The following is an 8,140-nucleotide window of genomic DNA, read 5'->3' on the forward strand; positions in this document are numbered from 1 at the left end:
GCTTTCAGAGAATCGCCAAAGTGTTAGTTTATTTTCAATTAGTTAATCTTGTTTACAAGAACGCAATAAGGCTTCCCATTTGAAATCATTAAAAGTGATTAGTTAATAAAATTCACCTTTTCTGCTTTCATATACAGACTTCGAAACGCCATGTAGTTACCTTTATTAATAAGTATGAAAAACTAAAAATCAGAGTTTTAGTAACGAAAAAGTGATTGAATTAAATAAAAATGTCCAACTTTTAAACCAATGCCAAAAATAAAAATGTAACCATCAATTCTCAACATATATTTCAGTAATAGACAACCATGTAGTAAAATGAGAAATTTATTTGAAGACCTTAAACAATTAAACCTTAATAAACAAAAAAAAAAAAGGTACAAACAACCATATATTAAATATGAAAAAAATATATTTCAATCTACTAGATAATGCTTAAGATATCTGGCATATCCCAATAATGAAATATCAAATCAATAAAGTTTTAATTTTCTTCAGTTGCTTACTTCCCAGGATTTTATCTGCCAGATTACCAAAATTACGCCAAAATTTGGAATTTTCTTCAAAATTGCTAGCGATAATTGTCCACCATAAAATTTCCAAATTAAGTTTTTACCGTTATAACTTACCAGTAACCTATTTAAAGAAATTCATAACATTTTTAGTTCGCCAGTCTTCCAGCAAAAACCGATTTCCAAAAAATCCTATGGACAATATCCAAATTTTTATAAAAAATTTTGACAGGAAGGATATCCAGCAACAATCTTCCAGCAACCAACCACACCAAAATTTAAGTTTGAGTCTCCAAATTTACACCTGGAATCGACATATTTTGAAGTCACACCAGCCAATCTGAAAAGTGTCAAGTATCAGAAATGTTTCTTTTAAGAGTTGGGAAACCCTAAATAATTAAATTGACATATCTTAAGCCTGCAGTATTAAGAAATTGATATAATAGCATAAAACTACCAATTTCGTACAACAACGTATACATACTTAAATATTAGAATATGAATAATAAACTAAATTTGAAAAAAAGCAAAGTTGAGACATATACGATTTATGCATCTTTAACTTAAAACTACATTAAATGAGATAAAAGGCATTAAGTGAACTGCAGAACCTAAATATACGTACATAAGTACAATACTCACCAAACTTAAAACAAAAGGGTTTAGAAGCAAGCCTCCCTGTAGCACACAGTAGACCTTCAACGGTCTACCGTGTGCCACAGGGAACGTCCTCCCACGATTGGGGGCGCCGCCCCCAACCGGGGAGGACTAGCTTGCTTCAAAGGGGGTTAAAAACAAACCATAGAATAATACTTGCCTTTTAATTCAGATGGAAAAATACTTCACCAGATTCCAGCGTTGTCACCAGTCAGTCTCAAGTGTATGTAGATACATGTTGAACTGTACGGAAAGATAATACAGGCGACACGAACTCTTAACCAAGAAGTTTGCAGCAGGATTATCAGCTTGAAACCCAGGTAATCGGGGTATCACTAACTATTACCTGAAGATAGAAATAAACCAGAAATTTAAAACATGGGGATTTAATCAAACAAAACATCCAGTAAACATACATTAGATATAACTTATAAACCTGTATGTTAAGACATAAGTACTTAAAAACAACTATAGACTGAAATAAAATTTTAAAACATACGCATTTGAAATAAATTCAGTATATACAGAAATAACTAACAAATATCAACAGATCTCCACTAAACGCCAAACTATTTCAAACCCTTAGACACTTACACAAATAAAAATCAACTCGATGAAACGAACAGGTCGACACCAACTACCCAACTGTTCGTATCACGGGTAAGGTATTCTGAGGAAGCTTCGCTATGACAAGCCAAGGACTCTAAAGAGAGAAAGGCAGGAAGTATTACAAACGAAACTTTTGCTCACTTGGTACATTTCTTAAATAGTCAACTTTACGGCAGCCGAGATTGATTTTGTTTCTTTTTTTTACAGAATCATAGACTTCCTTCTTATAACTATTATGCTTTTAGCTTTACTGATAGTTCTACTATCTGGCTCTATGAGATATATTTGGAGAAGTTGAGTACGTTATATATATATATATATATATATATATATATATATATATATATATATATATATATATATATATATATATATATATATATATATATATGCCTAGAGAGAGCGAGAGAGAGAGAGAGAGAGAGAGAGAGAGAGAGAGAGAGAGAGAGAGAGAGAGAGAGCTTGATTTATGCAAGTCGTAATCGCGGTTTTCGTTTGGTAAGAGTCTTGATGTTGAAATTTATATTTGAACAATAATTTAAAGTTCAGTGAGTCAGATGACTTCTAGAATACTGTACAGTATTAAGCCTCATGAAGGAGAAAGCCTTCATATATTGATATCTAATCGGCAAATGAAATTGATAATATTTTTTTTTCACTTTTATACATAACCAAAGGAATACTTTTGATATATCAGAAGTAGCGAAAGAAAATTAATTAATTATAATAATTCATATGTGCATGAGATCATGATGAGGGGTAGATGGAGATGGTTTGGGCATGCCCTTCGCACCCCCCAAGAGAGATTAGTTCACCAAAAGTTCAGCTGAGCTCCAAGAGGCACAAAAAGTGTTGTAAGACTCAGGCCTACATGGATGAGTACTATGAAACGCGAAGTAGGAATTGATGAATGGAGAAGTATTTAATTAAAAGCTCAAGGTAGAGACGACTCGGGAAATCTAACAGAGGCCCTTTGCGTCAATAAACGTAGGAGGAGATGATGATGATGATGATGATGAGTAATTCTTAAATGCAAAGGAAGGTATTTGATTAAATTACATGTAGACTAAATGTTGAAAGGATTCAGTAATAACTTACTTTAGCAACATGCAATTTAAAATGATTTCCTTTTAAACGTCCATTACTGTAATTGAAACAACGGCTAAAAAGCTCCTTAAATCATAAACGAATACAAGAATATAACTTAAGAAATTATAATACAAGAATCTCCAATATTATCATTGTTATTATTATTATTATAATAATAAATATCATTATTATTATTATTATTATCATTATTGTTGTTGTTGTTGTTAATTTTACTATCATCATCATCATCATCATCATTATTATTATTATTAGTAGTAGTAGTAGTAGTAGTAGTAGTATTGCTACTTGCTAAGCTACTACCCTATTTGGAAAAGCAGCAAGCTATAAGTCCAAGGGCCCCATCAGGGAAAATAGCCCCGTGAAGAAAGGAAAATGGAAATAAACAAACTACAAGAGAAGTAATGAACAATTGAAATATCATGTTTTAAGAACTGTAACAACATTGAAATAAATGTTTTATATATAACTATAAAAAACTACAGTAAATAAACAAGAGGAAGAAATATAAGATAGAATAGTTTGCCCAAATTTGAAATGGAACATTTTATTGAGATATTAAAAATGAATTTTAATCGACGTAATTTCCGATGACATCAACATTGGGCCACTTCAGTCAAAATTGAAAATCACTGAGTAAACACATCGAAAAAAAAAAATATTATCTTTAAACATTATTTTGTTGAGAGGAGTAAAGAGAAAATGAAATTCGATATCGAATTCAATCTAACAAGAGAGAGAGAGAGAGAGAGAGAGAGAGAGAGAGAGAGAGAGAGAGAGAGAGAGAGAGAGAGAGAGAGAGAGAGAGCCAGTTTGGTTTTGAAAGGTCCTTCAGTTGCTGAAAAGACCGAGCTTTACTCTTCTTCTTCTTCTTCTTCTTCTTCTTCTTCTTCTTCTTCTTCTTCTTCTTCTCGATCATAAATAAATAAATAGGTAAATAAGCAAATAACTAAATAAATGAATAACTAGATCACTATATAAATCGATAATTAAATGAATAACTAAATAACTAAATAAATAACTAAATAAGAAAACAAATAACTAACTAGATAACTAAATAACTAAATAAATAGCTAAATATTATTTATGTTTTTGCAAAAAAGGGATTTTCTCACTAATACCCTTGATGGGAAGGAAAAATAGGAACAGAATATGGAATAAAGTTGAAAGATTTAGGTTTGTGGGTAAATAAGCTTAAATACGTAATGCTTTCCTATTAGAATCTGTATTTGAAATCTCTATTGGAGAATTTGCGAACAATTCTTATTCATACAAAAGGAAATTTTCGTAAAAAAAAAAAAAAAAAAAAAAAAAGTCTGTTCTTGGAGCGCCCTGCTAGACTATAAAAATTTTGCCTCAATAGTATTAATATCTTTAATATTTTACCATCAATAATATTGAAAAATGTCTAAAAACTGCCCAAAATCTCCATTAAGCAAATCCTATACCTATTTTAGTGGATGAATTTCTCTGTGAATCTTGACAAATAAGAGGATCATTCAAACCATGGTGGCCGATGTGGTATCGTCCCTGACTAGTGAACGCCAGACTGGGATTTGAGTCCCTTTCAAACTCGTTAGTTACTTTGGTCGCTACAACCTCACCATCTTTGTGACCTAAGGATATGGAAGTGATTTGGGGGACCCTATAGGTCCATCTGCTGAGTCATCAGCACCCATTGACTAGCTCTCCTTGGTCCTAGCTAGGGTGTAGAGGGGCTTGGGCACTGATCATATGTATATAAGGTCAGTCTCTAGGGCATTGTCGTGTTCGATAGGGCTATGTCACTGCCTCTTGCCCCTGTCATTCATGAGCGGCCTTTAAACCTTTAAACGGCGACATTAAAAAAAGGTTCGCAATCGCTTGGTCCAGTGTTCGTTGATCCAAGCCGAAAGAAAATCGAAGAAGACACAAGCTTAGCAATGCCTCTTAAAAAGTTTAAAGGCCGCTCATGAATGGCAACGGCGAGGGACAGTGACATTGCCCTATCAAGCAGGACAATACCCTAGAGACTGACTATAAATATATATGATCGGTGCAAAAGCCTTTTCTCCACCCAAGCTAGGACTAAGGAAGGTTCGGCAATGACTGCAGATGACTCAGCAGATAGACCTATATGCTCCCCCGAGCACCCATTCTTAGCTCACAAGGATGGTGAAGTTGCAGCGACCAAATGAACTAACGAGTCTGAGGGGGACTCGAACCCCAGTCTGGTGATCACCAGTCAGGGACGTTACCACATAGGCCACCATAACCTGGCATTGAAGCCTTTAAGGAAGAGAGAGGAGTCGAGAAGAAAATATGAAGGTTTCCATAAAAGTTTATATTTTGCAGAGACATCGAAACAGGCTTCTTGGAACCCAATACAATTAATCATAGAATAAAAGAAAAAACATAAGAAAAGAGAATTATGGAATCCCCAAAAAAGGAATAATGAAATCAGGAAAAAAGGAATCATGGAATAAGGAAAAGAAAATTATGTAATTGGGAAATAAAGAATCATGGAAACAGGAAATAAGGAATCGTGAAATTAAGAAAAAAAAAGGAATTATGGAATCAGTGACCTTCAGTATTATGGACCCGGATCAATACAGTGTTCATTCAAGTATCAGACTTGACTTACTCAGACACTTATTTACGGAGGATGAGGAGCAAAGGGGGGGGGGGGGGTTCCATTGTAGGCCAATGTCTTTTTTTTCCGATGTTCTATACAGTTTTAAGATAAATATTCGATGTGTGGAAGATTATGTGAAAGAAAGAAAAGGTTCATTTTCTCTATGAAAAGTAGCATCGCCTCTATATGATAATGAACAAGTGCCTGGATATATATATATATATATATATATATATATATATATATATATATATATATATATATATAAAGATTCAATAATTTAGAGAACATAGTGATAATAATAAAAATAATGATAATAATAATAATAATAATAATAATAATAATAATAATAATAATAATAATAATAATGAGAGCTACAAAGCAGTCGGTTATGATCGATTGTATTACAGATAGTAATATAGATATAATGTTACATTTGAGGTAATACCAAGACAGTATTTGATGTAGCTCTTTCCCTAACACGAGCTGTATTTATCCATTACTCAAAATTCTTAGTACTAAGATATATATTTTAGCGTATTGAAAACACACACACACATATATATATATATATATATATATATATATATATATATATATATATATATATACACACACACACACACACACATATATATATATATATATATATATATATATATATACTTCATGACATTTTAATTCATATCGTCTCGTATACATTGTATAAACAAGCATTGTTTTTGACATCTTAGACCTCCTTTCATTGTCTTCTACATTCACTCTATAATCCAGACAGTAAATTCAGGATACTGTGGCACTCGAAAGCACCAATTTCCTCCACGATTGGCAAAGGAAGGCACAGTAAAAGGTTTTCCACTTACTCGTGAAGGATATTTCCTATAAATGGTAGATAAGTTTCTCTCACGAAACGCTATCTCAAGTTATAGTCAGATAGATCCCTCTATGATGAGGTCCACTGCAGTACTGACGAGCTGTACTGCTCTGAAATATTATCACTAGATAGAAGTCTCTGTGATGAGGTTCACTACAGAACTGATGAGCTCCACTGCTCTGAGATATAATCACCAGATAGATCTCTCTGCGATGAGGTCCACTGCAGTACTGAGGTGCTGTCCTGATCTGAGATATTATCACCAGATAGATCCCTATTTGATGAGGTCCATTGCAGTACTTATGAGCTTTACTGCTCTGATATATTGTCACCAGATAGATCCCTCTGTGATGAGGTCCACTGTAGTACTGATGTGCTGTACTGCTCTGAGATATTATCACCAGGTAGATCCCTCTGTGATGAGACCCACTGCAGTACTGATGAGCTGTACTGCTCTGAGATACTGTCACCAGATTGATCCCTGTGAGGAGGTCCACTGCAATACTGTTGAGCTGTACTGCTCTGAGATATTGTCACCAGATTGACCCACTGTGATGAGGTCCACTGCAGTACTGATGATCTGTACTCCTCTGAGATATTATCACCAGATAGATCCCCCTATGTGATGGGGTCCACTGCTGTACTGATAAGCTGTACTGGTCATGATATATTGTCACCAGATAGATCCCTCTGTGATGAGGTTCATTGCAATACTGATGAACTGTACTGCTCTTAGATATTGTCACCAGATAGATCCCTCTATGATGGGGTTCACTGCAGTACTGATGAACTGTACTGCTCTGAGATATTATCACCAGATAGATCCCTCTATGATGAAGTTCACTGCAGTACTGATGAGCTGCACTGCTTTGAGATACTATCACCAGATAGATCCCTGTGTGATGAGGTCCACTGCAGTACTGAGGAGCTGTACTACTCTGAGATATTATCACCAGATAGATCCCTCTGTGATGAGGTCAACTACAATACTGATGAGCTGTACTGCTCTAAGACATTGTCACTAGATAGATCCCTCTTTGGTGAGGTCCACTGAAGTACTTATGAGCTTTACTGCTCTGAGATAATGTCACCAGATAGATCCCTGTGATGAGGTCCACTGCAGTACTGATGAGCTGTACTGCTCTGATATATTGTCACAAGACTGAACCAGCTGTGCCGAGGTCCACTGCAGTACTGATGAGCTGTACTGCTCTGAGATACTGTCACCAGATTAATACCCCTGTGATGAGGTCCATTGCAGTACTGATAAGCTGTATTGCTCTGAGATATTATCACCAAATATATCCCTCTGTGATGAGGTCCACTGCAGTACTGATGTGCTGTACTGCTCTGAGATATTATCATCAGATACATCCCTCTGTGATGAGGTCCACTGCAGTACTAATGAGCGCTACTGCTCTGAGATACTGTCCCCAGATTGATCCCTGTGATGAGGTCCACTGCAGTACTGATGAGTTGTACTGCTCTGAGATATTATCACCAGATAGATCCCTCTGTGATGGGGTCCACTGCAGTATTGATAAGCTGTACTGCTCTGAGATATTGTCACCAGATAGATCCCTCTGTGATGAAGTTCACTGCAGTACTGATGAACTGTACTGCTGTGAGATATTATCATCAGATAGATCCCTCTACGCTATGATGATGTTCACTGCAGTACTGATGAACTATACTGCTCTGAGATATTGTCACCAGATAGATCCTTCTGTGATGAAGCTCACTGCAGTACTAATGAACTGTACTGCT

At 35.1% G+C, this 8,140-nt stretch overlaps 1 long non-coding RNA gene across 1 annotated transcript; it reads right to left on the minus strand.

The window, feature by feature from the left end:
* Window positions 1-568: 568 nt before the first annotated feature.
* LOC137656645 (uncharacterized) lies at window positions 569-1,816 on the minus strand. Its single transcript, XR_011046984.1, has 3 exons — window positions 1,764-1,816; window positions 1,330-1,515; window positions 569-852 (listed from the first exon to the last, which is right to left on the minus strand). It is a non-coding gene; the product is annotated as an uncharacterized lncRNA (long non-coding RNA).
* Between the last annotated feature and the right edge of the window lie 6,324 nt (window positions 1,817-8,140).

Source organism: Palaemon carinicauda, chromosome 17 (assembly GCF_036898095.1).
Source record: "Palaemon carinicauda isolate YSFRI2023 chromosome 17, ASM3689809v2, whole genome shotgun sequence".
NCBI lineage: Eukaryota > Metazoa > Arthropoda > Malacostraca > Decapoda > Palaemonidae > Palaemon > Palaemon carinicauda.